This window comes from Stegostoma tigrinum, chromosome 3 (assembly GCF_030684315.1).
Source record: "Stegostoma tigrinum isolate sSteTig4 chromosome 3, sSteTig4.hap1, whole genome shotgun sequence".
NCBI lineage: Eukaryota > Metazoa > Chordata > Chondrichthyes > Orectolobiformes > Stegostomatidae > Stegostoma > Stegostoma tigrinum.
In genome coordinates this window covers 71,123,200-71,131,036 of record NC_081356.1, presented here as the reverse complement: position 1 = coordinate 71,131,036, position 7,837 = coordinate 71,123,200, and positions in this window count along the sequence as shown.

The window sequence follows — 7,837 nt, the reverse complement described above, 5'->3', positions numbered from 1 at the left end:
AAACTACGATGAAGAGGAATTCTTTTCTTTGAGGGTAGTCAGTCTTTGGAATTCTTTACTGCAGAGGGTTGCTAAGTATATTCAAGGCTGTGGTAGACAAGATGTTAATCAGTAAAGACAGCGAAGTTTATATGGATAAAACAAGAAAGTGGATTTGAGGATTACCAATCAGGTATGACCTCATTAAATGGTGGAGCAGATTTGATGGGGTGAATGGCCTACTTCTGCAACTACATCTTATGATGCCCAGTTTATCTCCTATCTCTCTTCACGCCCTATATGAATGTAACCAATCTATGAGAACCCTGCCCTGCTTCTTTGACACTAAGATGTTGACCACCCTAATTTCTGTCCTGTTACCTGACAATTAATATTTTTTTCTTCAAATAATATTACTCTCTCTTTCTGAGTCTGCTATATCGCTGTTTTTCTCGGGAAAGTAATCCTTGGCTCCTCTGTCCTTGCATACTATCACCATGATTCCTCCCCATTCTCAGCATATCCGCAGTTGAAACCCACCCGCCACTCCTCCCCCCACCACCCCCCACCTTTGCCTTTTGTCAGCTCTCACTTTGATTGTTCCAAAAAACAACTGGCTGCTCCCCTATATACTTAGTTAATTTAAAATCAGCTAAAACATTGCTTCCATGTACTTGCAAGCACCTAGCCCCATTCACATCATGCCTGTGTTCAATGACCTACCTTGGCTCCCAGTTAAATGATCCAGCAACTTGTGAAGTTTTCGTTTTGTTGTTAATTGCCTTCATGACCTCCCCATTCCTCTCTCTTGTGGTCTCCTCCAGTCCTGAAACTCTCCAAGATATCTGCTGTTGCAGTTCTGGCCCCTTGAATGTTGCCAGCTGTCATACCCTCAACTGGCAAGTTTCTAAAATTCTGAAATTCACACCTTTCATCTTTCTACCTCTCTTGTTTAAGACACCCTTTAAAATCTATCACTTTGACACCTTTTGGTACTCTGCTCTAAGATTTCCAATGTGACAGTGTGGGTCGTGTGATTTGTTAAGGCTCCTGCAAAGCATGTGGGGGGTGTTTTATTACATTAATAACTTTGTACAAGCTTATCATTGAAAAGAAATAAATCAAGTCATTGCTATTGATGCAGTATACATAGCAGATTAATTCTGTTCCAAAACTGTAAATGAAGATTAAGTTGTTCAATTTTGAGTTGTATAATGTTATACTTATTGCCAAAAATTCATCCCAATTATGTAGGCCAAGTACAATTCCTCTGGATTGCCAGGCATCAATGGTGTGTTTTTTTTCAATATTGTAGCACACAATATTGGATAGAATTAAGAACAATCTCATTTCTAAAATAAACTAGTGCTATTACTATCTACCATGACCAGTCAATTTGCAGGAAATACAATAACTGCAGGCATGCACATGTGGAATATTTGACTGTGTTAAGCTGAATTTATGTGTTCTTTAGTAAACACATGATCCATATCAAATTCAGTCAAGTTGTCAGCTCTGACTCAAACTCACCTGGAAAGTTGTAATGTAAATTTAAAATAATGAAATATGTAAGGCTATTGTTTATCTTGAATATTTTCATATTCCACATGGTGAATATTCTTTCTCGGGTAAAGGTAATTTGCATTTTTGTCAAAGTTTTTCTGAATCCAAAAATTACTTGCTGTACATATCCACAAACTGTTAATGAGTAATATATACGGATACCTAAATCAGTTTACTGCTTCATGACTCCTAATGTCTTGCCATATAAACAATATTCCAATATGTGTTTATCCAATCCCAAATGATTGGTCTTCCACTTTCCCACAATATCTCTGTGCAACACCATACTCACATTTATTGAAACCTTTCTGCACTTACATTGATGTCATCCACAAACTGGGATGCGAAACTAAGCTTATCAGTACAGAGATAATGAGAACTGCAGATGCTGGAGAATCCAAGATAACAAAGTGTGGGGCTGGATGAACACAGCAGGCCAAGCAGCATCTTAGGAGCACAAAAGCTGACGTTTCGGGCCTAGACCCTTCTGACGAAGGGGCCCCACACTTTGTTATCTTATCAATACAGACATCATTTGATTTAATGTGGAACACCTAATTTCTTCATTTTGCTCTTTGGGTGCAGGTGAACTCAGAAGGCCACAATTGTTTTGTTCTTAGCTGTAGAAATTGCATTTTCAAGGGAGAAAAAGTGCCTTTAAAGTAATCTTTGATGTGTTCCTACAATGCATCTTATAGATTGTACATTCAGACTGCACAGCACTCTGATAGAAGTTGGTTTTGCAGATTGCAGGCCACCAATCAAACATTGACTAAAATTGCAACTACATGCACACAGTCAAAAAGTATACACATCACACTCCTAAATTGAGTTCTGTAAATGATGGGAAGACTTTGAGAACTTCGGAGTGAATATTCATCATAAGGGACCACTCTTTGCTATGTATTGGCACTATATTTTTGAGCTAACCAGTCTAGTTAAACATTTCACTGTTGTTATAGATCAGACCAAACCCCCTCAAAATATTCAGAAGAAAGCCTATTCTCCAACTTTTCTTATTTTAGAGGTAAATGGAAGATATTGCATTTCACATGCAATTTGATTGTCAAACTACTTGATTTAAAGTAAAGCACACTTCGACTGTAGTTAAAGTGTAACAACAGAAACAAGGAATTGGAATAAATTGATTTTATTAGAAAACATAACAAAATAATAGATCCGGTAACTATTGCCCGTTAACTGTTCCACAAACACACCTTTGGCAAAAGAGAAATTCAGAAAACAAATTGCCTCGCATGTAACTCCAAGGGCAGGAGGGGAAACCCCTAGCTTTTGGCTGTGCCTGAAGGAGAGAGAAAATAGATTCCACTTCTTCAAGATCCAAAAAGCAACTGGTAAAAGCTGAAATTAAAAATCCTGATTCTGCGGGTGTTTGACCACACCCATTCAGGCTGCTTCTATTGTTCCAACTTTTAATAAAAACCAAGATCTCAAGCTGTTTACTGTAGTGATTCTGGTAGACTGCTCTACACCTCTGCCTTAAAACCACTCTTCAAAAATAAAGGACAAAATAACCTCTTAAAGCATAGTTGTCATCACACTATTTGGGGAGAAAACGTCTTGGTGATCTGAAAACATCTAACAATGGTGGTGCCCGAAAAGGTTTGTGATAATTATAGGATTTTTTTCTTGTTTGAGGCAGACATGACCTGATGCTGACATGGACCAATACTTACTCCAAGCCTTAAAGTTTTCCAGATCTGCTTTATTATCAGTAGAGGGTTATGTTGGAATAATCAGCAAACCACCCAATTCCCAGATTTATGAAGGAGCAAGACCACTGATTATAGTTTTATAAATGCTTACCTAAGGATCTTCTGCAATAATGTCCTGGTTCTGCGCGGCTGAGCATTTTATCTTCACAATGATCTTGTGCTGGGTCAGGTGGGAAACTTCAATTGTAGCTCATATAAGAGAAGGTTCCCTCTGCATTCAGTGAAGTTGAAACCCTTTCGGAAGTTCTACCCATTTTATACAAAAGTAACGTGTTGCTATCTTTCTAAAAAATGGGGTTTCAGCTATTAAAGCACTTTTCTCTCCTTGGCACAAAAGCTATGGAGTTAAGGTGATGAGGGACGGGGCAAACATACACGGTTTGCAGGAAGACTGTCAGATAATTTGTTTTGTTTTAAAAAGGCTAACAACAGATAGCATAGATAAATGAAGTCACTGGCTTTGATGAATAAAATGGAGGATTCTATGGGAGTTATCAAAAATGGATATTAAAGTATGAACGGCAGGTCTCACAGAAATAACATAACTTTAAATGTGTTTGAAAGTGCATGATATAAGGTTCAATTTAGTTGCAGTTTCAATACTAATGCATCTGATTGAGATTCAGTGTGTGCGGAAAAGCTTGAAGTGAATCGAATGCTGAGTCAGGTTTGATGCAACGTGGATCTGGCATTGAATTTAGAAATAGATCTCTCCCTAAATAAGTGTTCTGTGCCACTGAATATTCTTATTAATGTATGTGCTCATTAAAAGTCCATTATTTTCAAAGATATTCTTAGCGAGCCCTGAAAGGACTGGTGCAATGGCCCATCCATCATTGTTTTTGAAACTAATTGCAGTCATAGTGTATTAACCGCATGAATAAAATGCGTCAGATTTTCTCAGCACTTCAAAAATTAAGTAAATATTCAATGAGATGTTTCCGCAATGTGAGAAATATACACCAAACATTTCTGAGTTTTGGGCGAACGATGTATTTGTAGGCTGCAATGTGTTTCATGTGCACTTGAAGAAGAATCCGCAGCCTGCCTGTCAACAGTTTTACACTTAAATTTGTGCCATATATGTGTGAGAATGTGAATCATTATCTGCAAATTTCAAGGATAATTTTTGGATGATATTTCAAATGGGAGCCTTGTTTTATCAATTACACAAAAAAAGAAATTGTTTCTGGTACATACCAGACTGGCACTATTAAACTGTTTGGCCCACTTTGTGCTGCTGGCAAGAAAGGCCGTCTTGTAAAATAATTTTGTAAATAACACAATTGGTCTCTGTTCGGAGTGAGACAGATGTTACAGATATGGCTTCCTCCTATGGTTTTGACATTTTAAAAAGTCTTTCTGTTCCTATTTATTTTGTTATTTGAAATTGTTAAAACTCTTGATTTTTTTTAACATCTGAATAGAAGCACAGTTGAGGGATTCTATCATAAAGCCCAACTGAAAGCAGAAGTCATCCAATCGATGTAAGAGTACTCCAAGCAACTCCAAGGCTTAGGTTCACCATTTTGGGTTATCTTAACTCAATCCCAATGAATTGTAATTCTAAGCCTATTCTTCTTCAGGCAGGTAGAAGTTGTACGTGTTTGGTCTTTAATTAAGTACAATGTCATTGATTATTGCTACTGCAAATGCGAATGGTAAATAGAATTAGCAAGAAAAACAGTTGCGCTTTTTAACAATGTGAGTATCAGCAAAACAAAAGATTAATAATGCATAAATTAGAAGGAGGCTGTACAGTTGGATTGTGACAATGGAGCGTAACTCTCTTTTCAAGTTGACTGACTTTGATAGTACGCTGTTTTCTGGAAAATCAATTAATCACAGCTTGTATTTTTCTTACTAAACCTCTACATCATCCCCATTCCACCGGATCTTTTTAATCTCTCACCATCGTTGTTGTGGTGTTATGTGGAATAGAGTTTTATAGCCTGGAAAGAGGCTGGTTGACCCTTTGTGTCCATGCTGGTGACGACGTGCCTGTCTACTCTAATTCCTCTTTCCACCGTTTGTCCCATGACCTTGTAAGGCATGTGTTACAAAGTGTTCATCTGAATACTACTTAAACAGTGTAATGGTTCCTGCTTCCAGAGAAATCCAGTTACGCATCAACCTCTGTGAGATTAAAAAAAAGTTGAAAACATTCTAAACCTCTTGCCCCTAACCTTATATCTACACTCATTGGCTATTGACCCATCTACTAAGGGAAAAAGCTTATTCCTATTAATGCCCATCATAATTATGCCAGCCTCAGTCAGGTTCCCCCTTGGTCTTATTTGCTTTCAGGAGAACAACCTTGGACTGTGTTGCTTGTCTTCAAATCTGAAATGCTTTTGCTTGGTGGCATCCTACTAAATAACCTCTGCACATTTGACAGACCTTAATGAACACATCTTTTTAGTTTGCTTTATTTTCGGTTGTGGACTGAAATAGGAATGGGGCCATTTTAAAACCAAGGACTGTGGAAGGTCTCTCTGCAGTCTTAGAAGAAAGTTACTGGACCTCACTGTGATTTGTGTTTACATGAGTGCTTTGTTCAAGCGGTGGGGAAGGAGAGATTAGACAACATGCATGAGTTATGGGTGTAGAGTGAGACTTTGCCGGCAGCAGGTAGCTGATTGGTTTGCATAGTTATAAGGAGTTGTACGTACTGGAAATTATCAGTCTGAGGACAGGTCTCTGATATTCCCCTGTCCAGACGCCAATTTTATGAGTTTATAATAGAAGATGAGAAGCCTCCAGCCTGCTGGAAGGGCTGGTTTTGTATTTCTATCTGTCTGGCGCAATAATGCTTGAAGAATACCAGTTATTTTCTCCTACTATTTGCTATAAGCTGTTTCCCTTAATCTGTGACCTAAGATACTGTGTAACTAAAGTACCAATTGCTCTGTGCATCCTTCGAAGAAACGAAAGAACCAAGAGCAAGGAGATCAAAGAACAGAACATTTTGGGAAGCAAAAGGGACATCTTACAAATCCTACGGACTGGTGCTATTATACTGTTTTGCCTACTTTATCTCCCCATTCACCTATAATATCAGTGTATTTTTGTTTGTTTCTGTACATACATATAAAAAGGGCCTAAATGCGGTTAAAGTTTCAATAGGTGAAGTTATATGTTGATAGTATATAGTTTTACAAACCTATGACTAGAACTTATTTACTTGCAATAAACAGCTTCTCGTTAAGTACAGGAACCTGGTCTATGTTTTCTGTTAACCTGATTCTGTCAGGCCAGTGAATTGGAGACTTTACATACTTTGATTAAATCATTAACTTTTGTGGTGACCCCCCAGAGTCATGGGAATCGCAAATTAGTGCACTTTTCCAAGTAGGTCATAATAAGATCTAATGTAGCCTGTTAGATTAAGAAGGCTTGTCAAGTGAATAATGATACATTTAAGCAGAGCACGGTAAGCATCACTTTATGACTCTATGTAAAATAATAAAAACTGCTTTATGCATTAATTCTAATTAAGTTTTATGTGTGGTATTAGCATATTAACAGAATTTAATGTCAACCATTTGACATCTTTATAAGCAAAGTATCACCTCATCATACAGTTGGGCTATTGCATTGGTTCCAGACCAGCAGTGGAGTTTTTATAAGAGTTTGATGTCATCAGAGCATGCAATGTACAAGCATGGACTTGGGCCATGGTCTATAGCAGTGGTGGTGCCTGGAGCGGGGACTCCTGGCTATCATCTATCTAAAGTGTGGCTGTTGTTGCGGTACCTGGAGCTGTGTTTGAAGATCCCTTGTGCAGAAGATGAACTCTATTTATGTAATTTCTTTTTATTCTTTCGTAACTCAAAATGATGCTGGATTGTGGCAACAAACACTTTTCACCATATCTTTCTAGATATGTGATAATAAATATCTCATAATAGGTACCTGCCTCACCTTCAGTCATACTCTCAATGGAATGGAGTCAGTGTGGAGTGTTCAGTTAAGTATGCGTAATGTGTAGTAACTTCAGTAGCACAGAACCCAGATGGTCTGTAATCTTTCCTTAGACAATCCCTCAGGATCTCCCGCTTACGTGTACAGTTGCGCTCCATCACAATTGCCATCCCTGCTTCCTCCCAGCCTGCACATGCCCACTCTCCTCCTCAAAGCATCATTTTCTACCACACCTCCACCACCTTTTCTCCTTGCCTATATTGGATAGACTCTATGGACTGACCTTGGCATATCCTTGAGGGATGTAACCAAATAGCCCCAGAGGGGAAGTGCCCAGACCCCTGATGTGTGCATCTCCCTGACATTGTTAGTACTAACCCCAGGCCTGGCCAGTGTGGAGCCACAGGGCTGACCATGACCCAGACAGCAGAGTCACAGACCCCTGACCCAGATCCATTCCTGACCTTGGCCAAGCCCCTGCACTAGTATCAGAATCTCTTCTTGCCTTGCTATGCTAGGATTTCCTGACTGAGGAATACCTCTAGACTTCAGTGAGGACACTGCCTTTGGGCTCTGAGACATATTCATTGGCTTTCAGCACAAGCAGTGTCTTTACTACGTACATGGTTGGCATG